This window comes from Polyodon spathula, chromosome 4 (assembly GCF_017654505.1).
Source record: "Polyodon spathula isolate WHYD16114869_AA chromosome 4, ASM1765450v1, whole genome shotgun sequence".
In the NCBI taxonomy this organism is placed as follows: Eukaryota; Metazoa; Chordata; class Actinopteri; order Acipenseriformes; family Polyodontidae; genus Polyodon; species Polyodon spathula.
In genome coordinates, this window is record NC_054537.1 from 29,799,345 (window position 1) to 29,820,903 (window position 21,559).

The window sequence follows — 21,559 nt, forward strand, 5'->3', positions numbered from 1 at the left end:
TTTTTGTATACTTGAATGTTTATTTGCTGTTGTGTTTTTTTGTTTGCTTTTGCATTTGTATAACTACAAACTACTTTAAAGCATTCACATGTCAAAAAAAAAAAAAAAAAAAAAAAAACTAATATTAGAGTATTATTTGTTATGCCTCCGTGTTCAGTGGGAGAGTCTGGGATAGCTCAGGTTTTTCAACTCACAACCCAATGCATTCTGGTAAGCGTAGTCCTGCTTCTCTTAAAGGCAAGAACGTGAGACAGGTAAAAAAAACATACCAGAATGCATTGGGTTGTGAGTTAAAAAGCCTGAACTGTCCCATACTGTCCCGCTGAACACGGAGCCATATAGTCACCATAGATTTATATATTGTATAATGTAATGAAAATATATTGGCATATATTCAGTAATACATTTTGTAATCTTCAATATATTGAAATATATTAATCAGTATATTACATTATATTTCTCAATATATTAAAATATATTTTCTTTCCATGGGGGGGGGGGGCTAATATAAAAATATTACAGTTAGAGACAAACAAAAATACGTAATTGAGTATTGCAATATAAACGATGATGAAAAAATACAGTGACAGACGTTTTTGCTTGGATATTACCATATCTGTTCTGAATGTTGAACCTACTTATTTGTATTTTTCTGGACAGATCTCACAAGGCATTGAAGGAGATCCTGCGGGCCTTCTATAGAACCCTTAACACATTTGAAACCCATCATATCTGGAACCCATTATGAAAGCAATAGAACACTACAGTGTTCATATATGGTCCAATATCTGCATGCCTTGATGTGTTGTTCTGCACGAAGCAAAGCCAAGTGCCATTGAACAGATTAGGCTTGCTGATGTGCTTATAAAATGGCACCCCCACCCTACCCCCAAAAATGAATTATTTCGCACATCTCTATTTAAGCACACCACTGCAGGTCTGGCATCACTGTTTAGCTATCTTGATAGGTACCAAACACAAGGCCACTTTTTCAGGAACAGTTGCTTGAGACCTGGTTCCAGGAGACCCAGATACCATTTTTGAGGCAATTTTTCTGTATCGAACCACTTTTGATTTATAATGACATCACCTGGTGACTTGCCAAGTTTAGCCAATAAAAATGCTGGAACTAAGCACTTAAGTCAATTTGTCAAAGAATAAAACTTGGACGGGCCAGCTAAGGTACAATTCAACTGTGTGAGTTAAAAAAAAAAAAAAAGGGAAAATCCTGCATGTGTTCTGATTGGGGTAACACAGACTGCATGCCACATATTTACTCTGTGCTGTATTTTTAGTAGCTGTTGTGCCATTTGATCGGAACTATGCTGGTTAGTTTGGTTTTGCGCACAATCTTCTACTATGCTAAATAAAGGTTGCACCAAGCAGGAGCCCCCACAGAAATGTTTCACATGGTATGCAAACCTGAACCATGCCAATAACATCTCTGCATTAACATGCTGTAAAGTCTTTCAGCCTATCAGAGTGCTGCATTTTTGTTCCTTCCTGAGTTTCACAGCACTTACACTGTAACATTAGAACACTGCAATCAAATTGCATCACCGTTTCCCTTTCTTAAAAATGAATAAACACAGCATGCACTGCCATCAAGACAGAACAGCAACTACAGTGACAGCCAAATAGTCCACAACAGCAATAAAAGCTACAAATAAACCCATCTGAAATGCAAATAGGGAAAATCTGTTATGCTGGTGCCATAACTAATAATTATTTGCACAATCACTACAACTAATGTAATCATTACTCATCCCCTAAGCTTGATATATTAACATAAGGTTATTCTATATATATTATATATATATATATATATATATATATATATATATATATATATATATATATATATATATAGATATATATATACTGAACAAAAATATAAACGCAACATGTAAAGTGTTGGTCCCATGTTTCATGAGCTGAAATAAAAGATCCCATAAATTTTCCATAAGCACAAATAGCTTATTTCTCTCAAATTTTGTGCACAAATTTGTTTACATCCCTGTTAGTGAGCATTTCTCCTTTGCCAAGATAATCCATCCACCTGACAGGTGTGGCATATCAAGAAGCTGATTAAACAGCATGATCATTACACAAGTGCACCTTGTGCTGGGGACAATAAAAGGCCACTCTAAAATGTGTAGTTTTGTCACACAACACAATGCCACAGATGTCTCAAGTTTTGAGGGAGCGTGCAATTGGCATGCTGACTGCAGGAATGTCCTCGCAACCACAGACCACATGTAACCACTCCAGCCTGCGTGTTCTTTGTCCTCACATTTCATGTGAAATCCATAGATTAGGGCCTAATGAATTTATTTCCATTGACTGATTTCCTTATATGAACTGTAACGCAGTAAAAGCTTTGAAATTGTTGCATGTTGCGTTTATATTTTTGTTCAGTGTGTGTGTGTGTGTGTGTGTGTGTGTGTGTGTGTGTGTGTGTGTGTGTGTGTGTGTATATATATATATATATATATATATATATATATATATACTATATACGTTGTGCAAAAACAGGAGGTTTGTCCCAATTTTCAATAATAATAATAACACAACTTGGCAATTATGTGTTAATGATTAGGAAATGCATTATTCATTTTAACATAAGACACTGATAACATTTAAAATACAAATTAAACTTGTAAATGTGCACTTACCGTGCTGAAAGAGCAGTAGAATTCAGATAATGCATTACTGTAACATTCAATGCCGCCAACATATTTTTTGGCACTTAAAACCACCACCGTTATTGCCAGAAACAGAGAGTTTGGGGCTTTTACTGATTTTTTTCCCTCTGACATTTTGGGTCAGTGGAAGAAAGATGTTCGCTCTTTTTCAAGGCTTCAACCAAACTTCTAATCTGCTTCTGTTTGCTCATTACTACCACTAAATAAACAGTACAATGCCTGTTTCGCTTCAATCGATCACAGAAGATTAGATGCGAGTCCACATTTATGAAGCTGAAATTTTGTAAACCAATAGTATGCACCTCTGGTACCAAGTAATTCTTATAACTATTGATATCTGCTGGAAGTAGCCCTGGCAAGCTTCTTTTACCAAATAGGAAAAAAATAAGCATACCATACGAGGGGTTTAAAGACCTCTTCATTCAGCAGTTTTTTTTTTTTTTTACATGCACCATGTGACAGGATGTGAGTGGTGGAATAATTGAATGTCCAATATAATGAGTCCAGTTAAATAACTATTTTATTTGTCAATGAAATAAAGAAACAATCCCCTATACCAGCAATGGTATGGGGGCTTTCTAAATGGTGAGTTAATGTCCCAAAATAAATAAAACACACAATATCCCAAACAATCCGTCCACCTCGGTGCATTGGGAAAAGTGCTTCAGTGTTTCAGTCCCGGTCGGGGTGCTGGTGCTTCAGTGCTGTGCTCTGGTGTTTCAGTCCCGGTCGGGGTGCTGGTGCTTCAGTGCTGTGCTCTGGTGTTTCAGTCCCGGTCGGGGTGCTGGTGCTTCAGTGCTGTGCTCAGGTGTTTCAGTCCCGGTCGGGGTGCTGGTGCTTCAGTGCTGTGCTCTGGTGTTTCAGTCCCGGTCGGGGTGCTGGTGCTTCAGTGCTGTGCTCTGGTGTTTCAGTCCCGGTCGGGGTGCTGGTGCTTCAGTGCTATGCTCTGGTGTTTCAGTCCCGGTCGGGGTGCTGGTGCTTCAGTGCTGTGCTCTGGTGTTTCAGTCCCAATCGGGGTGCTGGTGCTTCTGTGCTGTGCTCTGGTGTTTCAGTCCCGGTCGGGGTAATGGTGCTTCAGTGCTGTGCTCTGGTATTTCAGTCCCAGTCGGGGTGCTGGTGCTTCAGTGCTGTGCTCTGGTGTTTCAGTCCCAGTCGGGGTGCTGGTACTTTATAAAAGCTGTTGCATACAATGTGTTCCATTGAGGTACTAGCATGATGTGCAATGTGTTGGGCATGTTTCTGAAAAGGTTGAGAACCCCTACTAGAGGGCATGGTTTTCTTGAGCAGCAGCAATGAGAGCAGGTGCTTTGTGTTTCTTTGTGTGCAGTTTGAGTATGATACAAAGGCTATTAAGTGTGTTCCATGGCTCAGACCACCTATTCTATTTCAGGGTTTCAGCTAATAAATCCTTATGCTTGTCCTGCTGCAAATTTAATAGAAAATGCTTGCCACAGTTTGCCACCAGATTCTTACAAATCTTTTTTGACAAAAATCTTGCTGACGCCCCTGCTACCAAGGACCAAAAAAAAGCCACGTTTGTACCACAAAATGTATTAAATTAGCATAACTTGAAATTCGTGCCAGTGGTCTTCTGTATTATTGCTACAGGCTACTGACAGCACCAGGCTTGAGCCATGTATGTGAAGACATGATATCATATGACTGAAATAATCCCCTTTTTTATAATCAACATTTCCAGATTATTATTATTATTATTATTATTATTATTATTATTATTATTATTATTATTTATACAGTTATATAATCTATTCAAATTCTTCGACTTATATTTTCCAAATACAGGACTGGCCAGTTCTTGTATACGCTGGATACCCTGTTATCTACCTATTAGTTAGTTTAAATTGAAATAATAAAGATACTTCTATTATAATATATATTTCTATATATATATATATCTTATTTGGGTTGTATATATATGTATATATATATATATGTGTATATTTAACTGTGTTGTGTATGTATTTGTATATTATATATATATATATATATATATATATATATATGATATATATGATTTACAGCAGTCCCCCTGCTTAAAAAGATGTTCTTGAAGATTTCCATGTAAGTCCAATAAATTGTTATGAATATTGTACCCTATTTACAAAATGTTAAGGACCATTTTGAGGAATATTTTGTTAAGGACTATTATGTTTAATTACATCAGTACATGAAACCCTTTTCAACAGTTTTAGCGAGATATAAAAAAAAAGTTAATTCTCATTTGTCATAACCCTGGTTAACCTAAGTGATTGTTTACTATTCTAAAATCAGTCCTTAAAATGAAAGTGTTTACAGTCCTACATATTTTTTTCAGCAGATGATAAGTCCTGGATTTAGGTCATCCTTTCAGTTTTAGGTGACCACTCAGGTCCTATTGATTTTAATGTGTATTCACCTCCCCCCAATGTTCCCTAGCACTATACACAGTTACTATAGAAACTGGAGCTAGTGTGCAACCCTGAATGTGGAAGTAGAGTATAATAAATGCAACATTGCTAAGCAAGAAATGTAAAAAATACATTTAAAAAAATGGAACACTGCATGTGTCACACTGCATTTCAAGCCTATAACACTGGAACTACCGGATGTACATGCTTATAAAACTACAGCAGCGTTGCACGCTACACAACTGTTCTGCGTTAAACAAAACTAGGAGTACAGACAGGACTATCGTTATACTCTGCTTTTTGTTTTATTTATTTATTTATTTTAAAACAACACAGTAAATGTAGATGTAACATCAGACAGCACAGACAGTTTTACATTATATTCAAAATAGTGTGTTTATTTTAACATACCAAACATAGTGCTTTCCTGGAATTCTGATTTCCTCAATTATATTTTCCCATAGTTTCTTTATTCTTTATCAAGATATTTCTTGTGCTGCTTATTATAAAGAACAGGATATTGCTTCACTGCTATAATCAGACATTCCCCCGTCTTGCCTGTGATATTTGGAGCGCAAATATCACAGACAAGATGCAAAATAGGACTATATTTAAAAAAGTGTTCAAAAGCTCAAAGGATGAAACTTATAACTTCAAAGGGTGGAACTTACAACTGTTCAAAATGTGGATTGTTCAAGTGTTGAAAATATGGAACTTACAATGGTTAAAAAGATGGAAACGTATAACTATTCAAAACGTGTATGAGGTGATTCCAGCCATTGGCAAGGTAAATTATGAAATTAGCTAACCCGATCACGGAAATAACATTTCATTTTATTGAAAACCTGTGAAGAACGAGAGGCCGTGTTCATACCTGCGGACTAACCGGAAGAGGATTTTGGCCCTGGTGTCAACCACTTAGGTGATAGGTAACATTCCGATGGGGGAACAGTTGTTCTTTGGCCAGAAACAGGAGTTGTAGAAGTTGATGAAATGGTATGGTGATATTTTTCTGATGTGCCCGGTAGAAGTAACATTATCCAACATGCTATTATTACTCTGCCAGGGGTCAGAATATAGGAGAGCCCATACCAGATCCTGGAAAATCAGCAGGATGCAGTCCGCAAGGAGGTGAGGGCAGTGCTCAAGCTGGGAGTCATTCAGCCTTCCTGGCACGAATGGTGCAGTCCTATAGTGATGGTTTCTAAGAAGGACGGCACCACTTGTTTCTGTGTGGATTTTCATAAGGTGAATGCGACCTCCAAGTTCGATGCTATTCCCAGAACAGACAAGCTCCTCGACAGACTGGGAAAGGAAAGGTTCATCTAAACTTTGGATCTCCTATCTCGTGGAAGAAAACTGTTTTTTCTACCTCAGATGGGCTGTTCCATTTTCCGACCATGCCATTTGGACTGCATGGAGCCCCTGCAACCTTTCAGAGACTGATGGACCAGATCCTGTACCCCCATCAGAAATATGCAGCCGTCTATATCAACAATATGGTGGTTTTTAGCTCTACCTGGAGGGAGCACGTTATTAGACTTTTGTCCATCCTATAGTCTCTGAAGGAAGAGAGGTTGACGGCTAATCTGGGTAACTGTGCATTCACCAAGAAAGAAACCCAATATTTATGACTATATTATGGGTAATATAGTCAGTCACTGCTAAAGTCCCGGCTCTAGTGGAGACTGCTATCCCAAAGACAAAATCTCAGGTGAGATCACTACTGGGGTTAGCAGGCTATTATCGCTGCTTTATCACAGATTATTCCACCATAGTTAACCCCTTGGTGGAACTCACATGGAAATGTGCGCCAAACTTAGTGAACTGGACAGGTGATATCAGGCTGCAAGTCTGGAAGAAGTTTTGCAGTACAAAGGGTTCGCAGCTCCGTTAATGGAGCTGAAGCCGTAGAGCCAACATGAACCCCTGATTCACTTTCCCCTGCACTGGGAGCATGGGTGGATTACAAGAATTGGAAATGGTGTTTATTGTGTGTTTTGAACTGTTTATTTTGGGACTGCAGCCCTGGATATGTGCACCCCTCGTAGCATTGCTTGTAGATGGGGTCAGGATGTAATTAAAGAGCCCTTGTATTTGGAACTGTACTTCTGATTAGACATTCACTCCTTCCATACACCACTCACCTTTATAACAATAGCCCATATTACTAAAACCATGCTGTTGTAAATTGCTCTGCTGTAAATCAAGTAACTACAGACCAGGTAGAGTACAAAGAAATATATTGTTTGTACAGGAGACAGGGGTTTTCTAATGGTTTTGGTCAGTTTTTTTCTTACATGTGTTTTGCACACAGTGTAAACTATCACAATTAACCACACATATGGGTAAAATCAAATTACTTTGTAGGCAAACTTAAGGCTGTTAGATCCCAAACAGCGTCAAAATATTTAGCAATATGATGAGACCTGGTGCAGCACTATGACACTATGGCTCACTGATGGCTAATAAAAAGAAATGAAACCTAAATCTGCTAACATCATCTGCACATTTAAAAGAATCTACAAAAAATGTATACACAGTAAACCCAGGGTTTAATGTAGCGTGCCTGTAAACCACTTATCTTATCAATTAAAATCCCAGGCATATTTGCCTAACGGTTATTTTCACACACACCCACTGTATTCACACAATGAGATACATATGCAATGTGGCTGTTATATAAACATCCACATTGCACAGTTGGTTCAATTAGTAGAGTGGAAAAAAAAAAAAAAAGTTTTAGGCGTTTTTAAACCGTATAGGGGAAATCCAGTTTCTGTGGGATTTGTAGTCATCATCATCTAATAATAATAATAATAATAATAATAATACATATTTATTCTGTGATGTTGGGTGATTATCCTGCCATATGTACTCTATATTCTGAAAATGTAGTTCTTTAATAATTTTTTAAACTGTTACTACTAAAAGACATGATCATAAAATTTGCCAGACTTTGGCCAAATAATAATTTCCTGCATAACACTGTTACTCATCTTGAGACCACCTGCTATTATATTTGATTGCACACCTGTTCCTAAAACAAATGTTCACTTATTTTACTGCATATAAAATATTCATATTGAACACCAGATGGTGATAATGTATTGAATTGGTGATCAGAGCAAGAAGGAGTGAATGTCCTTCAAAAGGCTTGAATCATATCAGCATTTTTGTATTTATTTTGTAAGTAAAAAATAATTAATGGTAATCACAACTGTATCCTAGATCAAAAGTGATGCATGTTGTGCACTTAAATTCATTTACTCTTATGGAAACGTGGACTGCGTGACTATTTCTGAATGAAAGGAATCGCATTTTATCCCACAAAGGACATATTAAAGTTACAGTTGGGAAAAGCATTGCGATGTAGCCATGAGAGTTCCATGAGCTCACCCAAGTCACACCCAGCCCTTGCTGTGCATTATGTCAAAGTAATTAAAAAATGCAGGGTCTGAGACGCTACATAGGGAGCGGCTGAGGGAGCATCTTATCTAACATGGCAAGCAGTTGGCTATTTAAGACTTTGCCTCACCGTGTGTACAGTATGGTTCAAAGGTTACTTAACCATACAGATATGCTTACAGAGTAAATTAATTTGTTCTAGCGAAATGAAACGAGGCATATAAATACAGTAATCCATGATGAAGACAATGGAATGGTTGTCATTTTGAACCAACAGGTATCCATACCGAGTATAACAAGCAAAGTTTTTACTTGGTTTTTAGCACCTACGAATTTTAAATGGTGAAAATATTTTTTAAATAGTGTTTTACAACATTTCTGGTTTTAATTCTGTCCATTTCCTAGTAAGATGGTCTATTCAACAATTTCTTCCACAGTGGCTTGCATCCTTGGGCTGACATTATTTTAAATTGGAACAAGGCAAATCCACAGTGTGTTCCATGAATTTAGGTTTGATTTCTTAAAATAATGTTGTATTGTTTTTTAAGGTCATATAACAGCTATTTTCAGGGCCATTTCTCAGTTGGTTAAAAGCCAGTTCCTCAGTGGGTGAGAAGTGTAGCATAGACACCTTCATATGTGTCACCTTACAAGAGCTTTTTCTTAAAACATGGAGTGACACATGTAGTTGATAACTAGTGGTGTTGGGGGAGGGAGTAACCTATTTGCTATTATCGGTTACTTATACTGCTGAAAGACATACTGTGTGGTAGTGATAAAGAAATACAATGTATATTTTTAGGGGGATAAAGAACAATGTTATTACTATATAGTACACAGACTGTCTCATCGCAAAATACTCATAATTCACATATAAAAGCAATTTTAGATTGAATTTCCAGCGGTAGCTTGTAAGTAAATACATAGCTTTTGTACATATTGCTTTGGCATACTCTCTAGAAACCTCAAGTTGATTAAACAATTTCACCAGATGAAAGGAGATCATAAATCCACTATAAATACCAAGCACTGCAATATTTTGCAAACTAATTCTTAAGCTCTATTCGCATATATATCTTCTGCTGAATGCTTGCCAACTGAAACACTACAAAACCTTTTTTTTTGCCTACATTCCACAGCATGTGTAATTTAACCATTGACATATATCAGTAAGACAGTAAAGCAATACAGAATATTGTTCCCTTTTCATATGGATGTTATGGTATACCAGTTTCACAGTATCCCATGATATACATTGCAATGGTTTTGATACCATGACCATTTTTCCATAGCACAGTTCACGGTTTACCTTGGTTTAAAAAAAAAAAAAAGTATTTCAACCCACTTGATCTGGAAAGCCTTGGGGAGCTGTATTCAGAATTAAAATAAACAAATAAACTAAATGTCAGATGGTAGTGGAGGCTATACAGATAAAGAAAATTATCAATCTGGCTGTATTTTTACAGGAGAAAAAACAAGCAGGGCTCGTGGAACACTAGTGTGCAGAACGTGTAGGAATCGGGCTGCAGTTTGAGGTTGGAATGCTTCTAATCTCTTCGCATACGTATGTAAATGTAAGAGGCTATTCTTAGTCTTAATATATAGCTGGTATACTTATATATGAAAACAAGGAAATATAAATAAAACTGGAAGCTGTATGTTTAGACAAAGGCTGCTACTGCACTATAATTACTTCATATTGCACTAGGAATAACTTCATTGGTTTCCAGTGTTACAAACTAGAAAATCAATAGTTTTTTTTTTTTTTTTTAATGCAGTTGCAGTCTTTCAGGTAAATCTTGCATTTTCTGCTTCTTAATTTATTTGTACAAAATCTACAGTATGTTACAGTTATAAAATATGTTTTTATTAACGTACTTTGGAAAGGTCTGTGTTATTAGAATATATGCCTGCCAATCATTATTTTATTTTTGTCAAAATGACCTATTTTTCATATTAAGCGTACTTACTAAGTGCAATTTGGTAGAAGAAATGCTTGATCTGGAATTATAAAGTTTTGAAGGCATTTAAAAAGACAAATTATTGAGGCAGGTATGTTTGAAAATTTTAACAAAAGTTGGTCTACAGAGGCAAAACTGCAATTAAAAAGAGGACATTAGCTTGTACAGTACAGTATTTGTTTATTGTTTGTACTGCATCCACATCCAATCAACTTAAATTCACCCGTGACGCACCAGGTCCAGGTTCTGGCAGTTATTTTGAAATTAGGGGACTGTTTACTAGATCTACTATAACACTTTAGGATAACTAATGTCTTTGTAAGAGGGAATATCATCTCAAGTAGAAGTAGACATGAACTGTTAGGCCTTGAGTGTCTTCATAACCCAAATAGTCATCCTGTCACTCATATGCAGCTTTATTGGCAATGTATACAATACTCAAACCTATTATTGTTTATATTCCTAACAACTCTTCAAATGTTAGTGTCAATGAGGTTACAGAAGAAAACAAAATTCATTAACTGGGTTATGTGATTGTGTGACAGTTTTGAATTGATTTTGCAGTTGAAAGGAATTCCGAGATGGTATGATTTTTTTCATGCAGGTGACATCAACTGCAGTGATATTGAAAATTAAGTAAGGTAGCAAATCAATATGGTACAGTTGATATCAGGAAAGGGATTTGTTTGTGACATATAGTGGCATACCGTACACTGAAATGCCGCTTGATTGGATGTATTTATAATATTCAATTAACATTTAAATAGACATAAACAGTAAGTGTCACTTTATTGTTTATTACCAGAAACTGCACTGGCCTAACCTCAAGAAATGCATTTGGGTAGACATACTGTAGAAATGCTTGAAATGGCAGGTCAAATGTCATTTGGCGCTTGCAATAGCAGGTTCAGCACTGTGTTAACTAGAGTAGAGGTTTTATTATGCTGACTATTTAAATAGCTACACCAGTGTCTAAAATACCACCAGTGTTGTGTATAGTTAAGACAAAAACAACACCTCAAAAAACGCAAAGGATAGAAACAAGAAAAATCTGTGATCTGACATAGCAATATTACTCAATACAATATTACATTTATTAGCTTTGACTATCAACTATTGATCTTCCTGTTGGTTGTAAGGCTTCTTATCTACTGTTCACAGTTGGCTGTAGTACAAAACAGATGTTGCGCAACAATTTTTTTTGTACCTTTCAATAGGACTGATATTGTCATACATAGTTTAAATTTTTTATGCCATGTGGTTTGAAGGATTTGCAAAGATACTAGAAAACTGTGTACAATTAAAACCCGCCCAAGAAGACATTATCCAATCACTGGCTAGCCCTGTGGTCTTTGCAGCCAATCACAGTACGAATAAGAAAAATTTGACATTACAAAGGTTGAAGTGTAAAACTCCAGTCCAACTAAAAATCCAACTAGAACCATCGTCGGACGCAGCTGCTAAAAATGTGTTTTGTAACGTATTGTTACGAACATCGGTTAACACACACAGGGGCATCACGCAGGACAAGGCATCGTGATCTTGTTAACATGCATTTTGATTAATGAGTTCCCCTAATCTATTTAATGAGAAATGCTTTTATTAACGACTTCATTGACTCTGTTTCAAAGTATTAACGGATTGATTTAATGAACACATTTCGTTTGAAAATCACTTGCTACTAAAGCTCTTGTTACTGCACCACGAGTTCGGTACAATACAGTGGTGTTTGAAAATCCTGCTCCGAATGTCGGTGTGTACCATGTGAAAGATTTCTGGGGCGCACCTGCTTAGATGGAACCAGATTTCCCTGCTAATTCTACAAGAATGTAATAGTTGGCTTCAACAATATGTTGAGTCAATATCATTTCACATGAAAACACATTTTATTTTTTGTATAATACTATAATGTATTGTTGTGGTTGGAGGCAATAGTACCTATGCTATGATTGTGTATTCTTGATTTGCTAGTGCATTTTCATCTGTGCCTTAATTCCTGTCAAATTATGAAATGTATTCTAATATTTTGTGAATTCTGAAGTTAAAAAGGTGTCACGTTTTATATTTACATAATTTTCCATTATAAAATAAAATTGTCAAAAACCACACCATTTAAAGTGCTTTACTTGTCCTTCAGATAAGGGGAGTATTTTTTACAAAGAGCATAGAGGAACCCAACAAAGAAATTCCAGACCACACACACACACACACACACACTGTACTTCCTTATAAGGCAGCCCTTTATACTGCCGCACAGGTTATACGGCGGTACGATCATGGCTCCCATTTGCCCCATAATAACAACAGTAATAACTATATTATATGAATCATTTTTAAACTGAGAGATAGTAATTAGGTAAGCACTTGCTAGATTGAAACCCCACAGTGGCCCAGAACAATATTGTTTGTGTTTGATGTTACAGTTTTGGCAAGAACTGAGAAGTCTTGGTGGTTAGTTAGATTAATCCCCATTTCAAGTTTCTTGTTTTAGTGGCTAAAACTAATAAGTCTTTATATATACACCCTAACAGCCGAATGGCCTCCTCTCGTTTGGAAAATTTCTTATGTTCTTGTATGTGGTTGTTACATTGCATGCTGAGAACAACATGTGGGGCCAATTTTATGACATTCTGTAAAGCTGAGACTATTTCAGTTGACAACAAGCATGTGTGGCTGCTGTGACTGACTAACGAAAACAAACACACTTTTTGTCTATTAAGTGATGTATTTATTCTCCTGCTCGGTTCAAGATAAAAGTAAAAAAAGTTCACTAGGTATTATCTTTTTAATAAAACATGGCCTTTTCATTTCATTCTGGTAAGATCCATTAGGATTTTGTCCATTTGCTGAGAGTATAACGCGCATTAAATCAGATCCCAGTTGCAATTTGGCAGTGATGGCTGTCAATCTCAAATCTAGGAACAGAGAGACAATCAATGTGAGAAGGAGGAAAGCTACTTCGCAGAGAAGATTGTGTATTAAAGTACTACAATTAATAAATTAGGGACCAATTCAATTAACTTTTTCACTGAAACATCAAACATCAAACATGAAAATAAAAATCATATTCAATTAAGAGAGCGAATGAGTTTCAATGTTAGTTTCAATTCAAGTGACAAACCTGTCTTTTGCCCCCTTTTAATTACAGTATGTTTTTTTTTATTATTATTTTAAACCCCCCCCCCCCCCCCCCCCCCCCCCCCCAATCTATTTCCATGTAGGGTCATCAGAATTTTAATTATCAAAAACCTATAGCTTGCTCTGAGAACCCTGAGAGAAGTTTAAAAAAAAAAAAAAAAAAAACAACACATGAAAACAGTTCCACAACAAAATAATTAATTAGTCTGTTTCAACCCTATTAATTGAATAATTTATAGATATTTAAAACAAAATGACAGAGGAAGAAATCAATGAATCTCCAATGGGATTTATATATATATACAGTGCCTTACAAAAGTATTCAGACCCCTGACCAATTCTCTCATATTACTGAATTACAAATGGTACATTTAAATTTTGTTCTGTTCGATATTTTATTTGTAAACACTTAAACTCAGAATCAATTATTGTAAGGTGACATTGGTTTTATGTTGGGAAATATTTTTAAGAAAAATAAAAAACTGAAATATCTTGCTTGCATAAGTATTCAACCCCCACACATTAATATTTGGTAGAGCCACCTTTCGCTGCTTTAAGTCTTTTGGGGTAAGTATGTGCCAGCTTTGCACACAGTGTCGGAGTGATTTTGGCCCATTCTTCTTGGCAGATTTGCTCCAGGTTGTTCAGGTTGGTTGGACGACGCTTGTGGACTGCAATTTTCAAATAGTGCCACAGATTCTCAATGGGACTGAAATCAAGACTTTGACTGGGCCACTGTAGGACATTCACCTTTTTGTTCTTGAGCCACTCCAATGTTGCTTTGGCCTTGTGCTTGGGGATCATTGTCCTGCTGAAAGGTGAATTTCCTCCCAAGCTTCAGTTTTTTAGTGGACTGAAGCAGATTCTCTTGCAGTATTTTCCTGTATTTTGCTCCATCCATTCTTCCTTCAATTGTAATAAGATGCCCAGTCCCTGCTGATGAGAAGCATCCCCACAGCATGATGCTGCCACCACCATACTTCACTGTAGGGATGGTGTGTCTTGAGGCATGGGCAGTGTTAGGTTTGTGCCATACATAGCACTTTGAGTTTTGGCCAAAAAGCTATATCTTGGTCTCATCTGACCACAAAAGCTTTTCCCACATCGCAGCTGGGTCACTCTCATGCTTTCTGGCAAACTCCAGACGTGCTTTCAGATGGTACTTTTTGAGTAACGGCTTCTTTCTTGCCACCCTCCCATACAGGCCAGTGTTATGCAGAGCTCTTGATATGGTTGACTGGTGCACCATTACTCCACTCCCAGCCACTGAACTCTGTAGCTCCTTCAAAGTGATTGTTGGCCTCTCTGTGGCTTCTCTCACAAGTCTCCTTCTTGTTTGAGCGCTGAGTTTTGAGGGATGGCCTTTTCTTGGCAGTGCCTGGGTGGTGTGATGCAGCTTCCACTTCCTGATTATTGATCCAACTGTGCTCACTGGGATATCCAAACACTTGGATATTATTTTGTAACCTTTCCCTAATCTATGCATTTGTATTACTTTATCTCTAACTTCTGTAGAATGCTCTTTGGTCTTCATTTTCCTTCAGATTCACAGCCTTACCAATGATCCTTCAACAGTGGGGTTTTTATCCAGAAAATGTGACAGCAACTTTAATGGTTCACAGGTGGAGGCCAATGGTAAGGTAATTGTGTCCTCGTTAGGGCAATTTCTTTCATCGGTGCAAACTGGGAGCTTCCACAGCACAGGGGTTGAATACTTATGCAAGCAAGATATTTCAGTTTTTTATTTTTCTTAAAAATATTTCCCAACATAAAACCAATGTCACCTTACAATAATTGATTTTGAGTTTCAGTGTTTAAAAATAAAACATCAAACAGAATGAAATTTCAATGTACCATTTGTAATTCAGTAATATGAGAGAATTGGTCAGGGGTCTGAATACTTTTACAAGGCACTGTATATATATATATATATATATAATATATATATATATATATATATATATATTAGTCGTAGTACTCATCATGAGGGATAAATTTCGTTTTTTGGAAAACCTTATAATAATAATCACAAATAATATTAATAATATAATAGCTAATAATAATATATATTATAATACATCACCCTTTACACCCGTTCATCCCATGGGATAACAATTTAAATGATGGTCATTAAAATTTAACGTGACATGATTTGTAAAAAAATAAAGTAATAGGATTTCACGACCCTCAATTCGAGTTAAGCATCTGATGCGTATAGTGATCAAAATTGCTGAAGCTACAGTTCTGTAGGAAAACCTGTATATATAATGTATGTATGTGGTACACAAATAGTGACAAAGAAGCTTATATAGGAATCAGACTAACAGTGATCTTTGAGGTAGTAATATAATTACCTTTAGATTAACTCATATAAAAGAGAGACAGGCAGGTTTATCATACACTGCCTGTTGTGCTAGGAACACAATGAAGAAAAATGACTTCTAGCACATAAACCTTTAAAATCATTTTATACAATAGTTTAAATGCTGAGAGTATGTGTCAGATAACTTAGTGTAGTGTAGTGTAGACTTGCCTGTTATCGTTTCCTAGCAGCAACATTAATATTTTAGATACTGTACCTACTTTGATTTTTTTTTGTGTAATAACCACAAGATTTAGCAAAATTGTAATTTTCCGTAACATGGGTTTTTGTGTTGTGTCAACTGTTTAAACAAACAATACATTGAAGGCTAGATGTCTGCTCCAATGTGGTATTCTATGGAGGAGAAAATACATAGTTATATTTTAGTTACTGTTATCCTCCGCCATTTTATTTTTACACAAGATGGTAAAAAAGGAAACACTTTAGTTTAAGGATGTTTTTAATAGTCAATAATTCATCAATAAGTGCATTATAAAGGATGTTATAAACAATATAAAACAGTTATTATTTAACTAATAACTATTATGTTTATAATAGTAATTACCTGGTAAGCAATTTTGCGTTATTAGACTAGGCAGTTTATGTGTGGTGAGTGATATACAGTATAAGGGTATTTGTGTTAATTGCGTGTGGTCTTGCTGCTTAATACGCCAGTCTTGTCCTGTCCATACAGTATTTCCGAGGTATTTCTAAAACCCAAAATTTACCAAGTGATGGTAATTGGTGTGAATTGCTGTCAACTGTCCATTGTAAAATCTACCCAGGACTAAATCACATGAAAGTGCTTGCCTACTTGACCGTAATAGCTGCACTGTCACAATGGCATATAGCTTTACTCAAGTAATCTGTCATTAAAATGTTATTGTAATAAGTGATTTTTCCTAGGTGGTGAAAATCTTGACTGAGTACAGCTTGACAAGATTGATTATACCCTCTTGAGACAAACCAAACAACGCCCAATGGATAAAACAAAGAACAATTTGTTAAAGTAAATTTGTTGGTAAAGTACAAGCATGTGCACATTATTATTGTCATAACTTTTTATATGACAACTACCGGTAGGTAATATGGTTTCCTAGTCCAGTATTTTCAGCCTCTGCACTGTTCAGCTGTAAAGAGACTGTGTCAAAATCACTCTGAAGGGCTAAAGAGTAAGAGTGCAGGATGATGAATGTTAAATACAGTTTTGGAAATTCCAAAACAAGATTCTCACCATTCTTCTGGAACTGTAAGTATGCAAATATTACTTTGTATTGTCTACAGTATAGCTCTTTTTTTTTACTGCTTTTCATATGGATTGTGAGCCAGCCATTAATTGGCCTTTGAAAAGACATAAAGCTGCCTTTTCATTCTTTTCCATTTGACCCCTGATGTGTGTGTGTGTGTGTGTGTGTGTGTGTGTGTGTGTGTGTGTGTGTGTGTGTGTGTGTGTGTGTGTGTGTTTAACAGGTTAACAGTTGCAGACTGTGGTTTTGTATTTTTTGTGAGGTGACTAACAGCAATACCACTTTTTTGCTACGTGGAACATATTCAGCACCTTTCAACCACCTACTGACTTCCTGACTATTTTATCAGCCCAGCCATTTGTCACAAACTGACACCTTACTGTAGTTTTCTTAAAATCAGCTTAAAAAACAGTCAGCTAGTTACTTGGCATCTCTGGGTTATTGTTGGTTGAGCCAAATTGCATACTTTCAAAGGGTCTAGACCTGGGCAAAACAAATTCTGTGCTGTTTCTACTTGTGCAATGCAGTGTCTTCAACTAAATGTTACGCTAATAATTACAATAATATTAACGTAGATACATCTTCTATTTATCCCACTGCAGAGAAACTAGGCCTATTTATTGCATTTGACATGGTTATTTAAAGGGACACGCGTATATATATATATATATCATATATAATATATATATATATATATATATATATATACACACACATACACACACGCACACACACACACACACTATACTTTACAGTGTTAGCGTTAGCTTTCTAGGTGAGAATAAAGAAAATACCACTGGTTTGATGAAGGAATGCTATTCTCAGAATTCCAGAAACCCACTTGATTTGCTGAGACATGCCTCATTTCATGTCCTGTTTACACATTGAACCTAAAGAAATGTCCTTACAACCTTAATAGAAACCTGACAGGACTAAAGCACATACAAAAATAAAGGGAGCAGTATTTGACACAAAAGAACGTCCACATGGATGGAGATTTAGCACAGTTTGAAATTATCTCCTAAATCCATCTACTGTTGCTGCCTAGGGCATGCTGTCAGTAAAACGGTTAACTTGATTCACTAACAGTTGGCAAACACTATGGTATGAGCCTGATTCACAGATAATTACAATAACTCTGTCAGATACAACTGTTAACAACGTTAATGAAAACACAAGGCAGTACTAACCTTCCCTAAATTGATCTTATCACTGACAGCCTATAACAACAATTTGACCCATTACTTGCGGTGATTGATTTCATCATTTGAAATGGCTTATAATATTGATTTAGTTATTATTTGGTAATAGGGGAAATGCCAGAGATACAAAGACCACTCAAGAACCACAGTCGTACACATAATTCAGACAACAGCTTATCTGGGTAAAACATAACCTGAAAATAATAAGCACATTTTTATTGCATGAAAATATGTATGTATCTGCTGGGTGAGGTTCTTGGTGTACAATAGTATAGGAAGACTACAAAGGAGAATTGGAAGATTCTTGTCTAAAGAGTGTGGTGATTGATAAGAGCAAGACTCATGCTCCTTCAAGCATGGTGCATGACTCAACTGGGAGGACACCATGATAAGATAACCTTCAGCAGTCTGTCTCTGGACCATGGACAAACCCAGGCTCTATTGTGATAATTTCCCCTTTCGGTGATAAACCCAAGCTGTTAAAGTGTTAAAAAAAAAACACAACAACAACAAGAAAACAGACATAAGACGTTAACTTTTTTTAAATCGGCCCATAATATTTTTAAACCCAATGTTCGATTTTGTCATATTTTAAATTCCAGTTAACATGTTTATTTATTGAAATGCCACATTGCAAATCCGCATGCCTATTTCCTGATTTTTTAAAATAAGTTAATACAGTACATGACTGTGACGGGGTGATGATCTGAGCTTACCCCCATTACAGCTGGTGGCAGAGTGAGATGCAGGTACCCCGACATACACTTGGAAGCTTGTAGCCTAGTGAGCAAGTCCAAGGGCAGACAGGGGAGAGCGTAGCGTACACGGGTGTAGGGGCCAGGGCTGGTAGGTGACGCAATCTAAAACATGAAGACATAAACACGATATCTGCTCCTGGAAGGGAGCCCGGCTCTTTTCTACAGCGGTATCAGCGCTATGCTTTAAAGTAGGAGGTCCCTGGTTTGCGTCTGACCTCCGCCTGTGAGAAACCCCTGCTTGCAGGAACTGTGGTCATCACATTGGTGTCAGAGCGGGATTGTCAATCATTATATGAACAACCTATTAGTTATAGTTGTAATTTATGTGAAGTATTCAGTGCCATAATACATATTTCTACCTGTAAACACTACCAAGTGCTGTTTTGCTGCATTCTAAAGAATTCCGTGATCCTGAGAGAATAATGTGATCATGGGTGGGGGTAAGCTTGGACCATCACCTTGATAAAATGATGCATTAATAGTTTAAAATAATGATCACTTACTATGGTTAGTACTGGTCAGATAAATTAACTTGTCATCATGCATGTAGCTTATTATCAGTCTTAACCCAATAATTACTAAATACATTTTTCTTTGAAAAATCTGAACACAGCTGTGTTTATGTAATTTGATACATTACAATTAGACTTTATAGTTAAAGAGAAAGTTTAAATAACAGGTAGATGCCAGTTAAAAATGCAAAGAACAAGCAAAAAAGTTCCTGTTGATGCATGATTGAGAAATGGCATTTCCTTAAACTTTTGCCTTTTAAAAATAAAATTTGCCAGTGAGTATTGTCTACCATTTTTCACTTTTCTTATCAGACCGGATTGTTTTAATAAAATGTATTTACATGTTATGTATAGGGTTACAAAATAATGCCTGAGCCATTAAAGTGCTACCATATCATGAAGATATAATTTTAGTAAGTATGTCAGTGACATCGTTAACCATCGCTCTAAAAATACAGAAATTAGAGCAATCAGCATTATGAGAAAGAAATTCACCTACATCCACACTATACACATGTAAGTTTGAGATACAAACAGTCAGACTTCCTTTGTCCACAAATTGGCTGAAATATGGAAGACTGGTAACACACTCAGGAATTTGAAAAAAAAAAAAAATAATAATAACAAAATGGTAAAAGATACATATTCATGGGTGAAAATGTAATTTCTAAATGTCTACCTATCACAAAGACGGCTGGAGTGGGGGACGTCAGACCAGAAACTAAACCAGGAAATAAACAAAGAGAGGTGGAGTTTGGTGGAGCTGAGTGAATGGTCTCGCTCAGCATTTAATAATGAACAGACAGACAGAAAATTAAAGATTGCAAGACAAATAAAACACAGGACACGGCACTGGTAGCCAAAACAAAGAGATGAAACAAAATGGACTAACACTAAACAAACACGGTGAGCTTCTATTTGAACCATTACTATTATTATTATTACAATTATTATTACCTCCGTCTCCAATCCCGTTCTCCTCTCACCGAACACACAACCCCGAGTGAGTGAAAACATGTTGCTTTTATGCAGCTGAACCGAGACTCGATTGCTAATCAATCATTAAATTCGAGTCGCGGTACAACTGCACGTGAATTAATAAAGTGCAATTCCCAGTGCTCATATATTATTACTTTTTACTTGCATGTGAAGTGCTGTGCAATCCTCGTGCCTAAATAAAAAATATACATTTTAAATACTCGTGTTACACAGACCCGTTTATATCCCGTGTACCAATGACTACACACCAAGATTAACACACAACATACAACACAAAATACACACAGGGACGGGCAGTTTGCCACACTACCATTTTGTAATGGCAGGAATTAATTGCAGTGGTTTTTTTTTGTTGTTTTGTTTTTAATTTACCCCTATTCCAACTGTGGTCAAAAACAATATAAATAAGTCATCCTGAAAGTAAAATTTTAACAGATGAAACTGATTTTTTAGCACATGGTTTCATATTTGTTAAAATACCCAGATGCAAATGCTCCCTTGATGAAGCACATCATTCCATTTTTTCCCCTTGCTGTCAAGCAGTCTGAAGCCTAATTACTGCTTAATTCATTCCAACATCCAGACATTACCATCAGAAATTAAAAGTTACATCAGATGTCTTTTAAAAGTAAAAGTAATCTGTTCTTGTTTTAACAATTTATGTCAACCTTTCAAGCATTACAGCTGATTGAATTAGTTGTATCTAAACAGTTTGTAACTGCCAGAGGGGAAAAGTTGGTCTCTCATATTCAAGGTTGGAGCACTGTTTTCTGTTTCTGATGTTTCAGTCTCTTAATTTTAGAGTGCATGTCGTTTTATAATATTTACGTGCATGCAGCTACAGTACTTTTTAAACAAT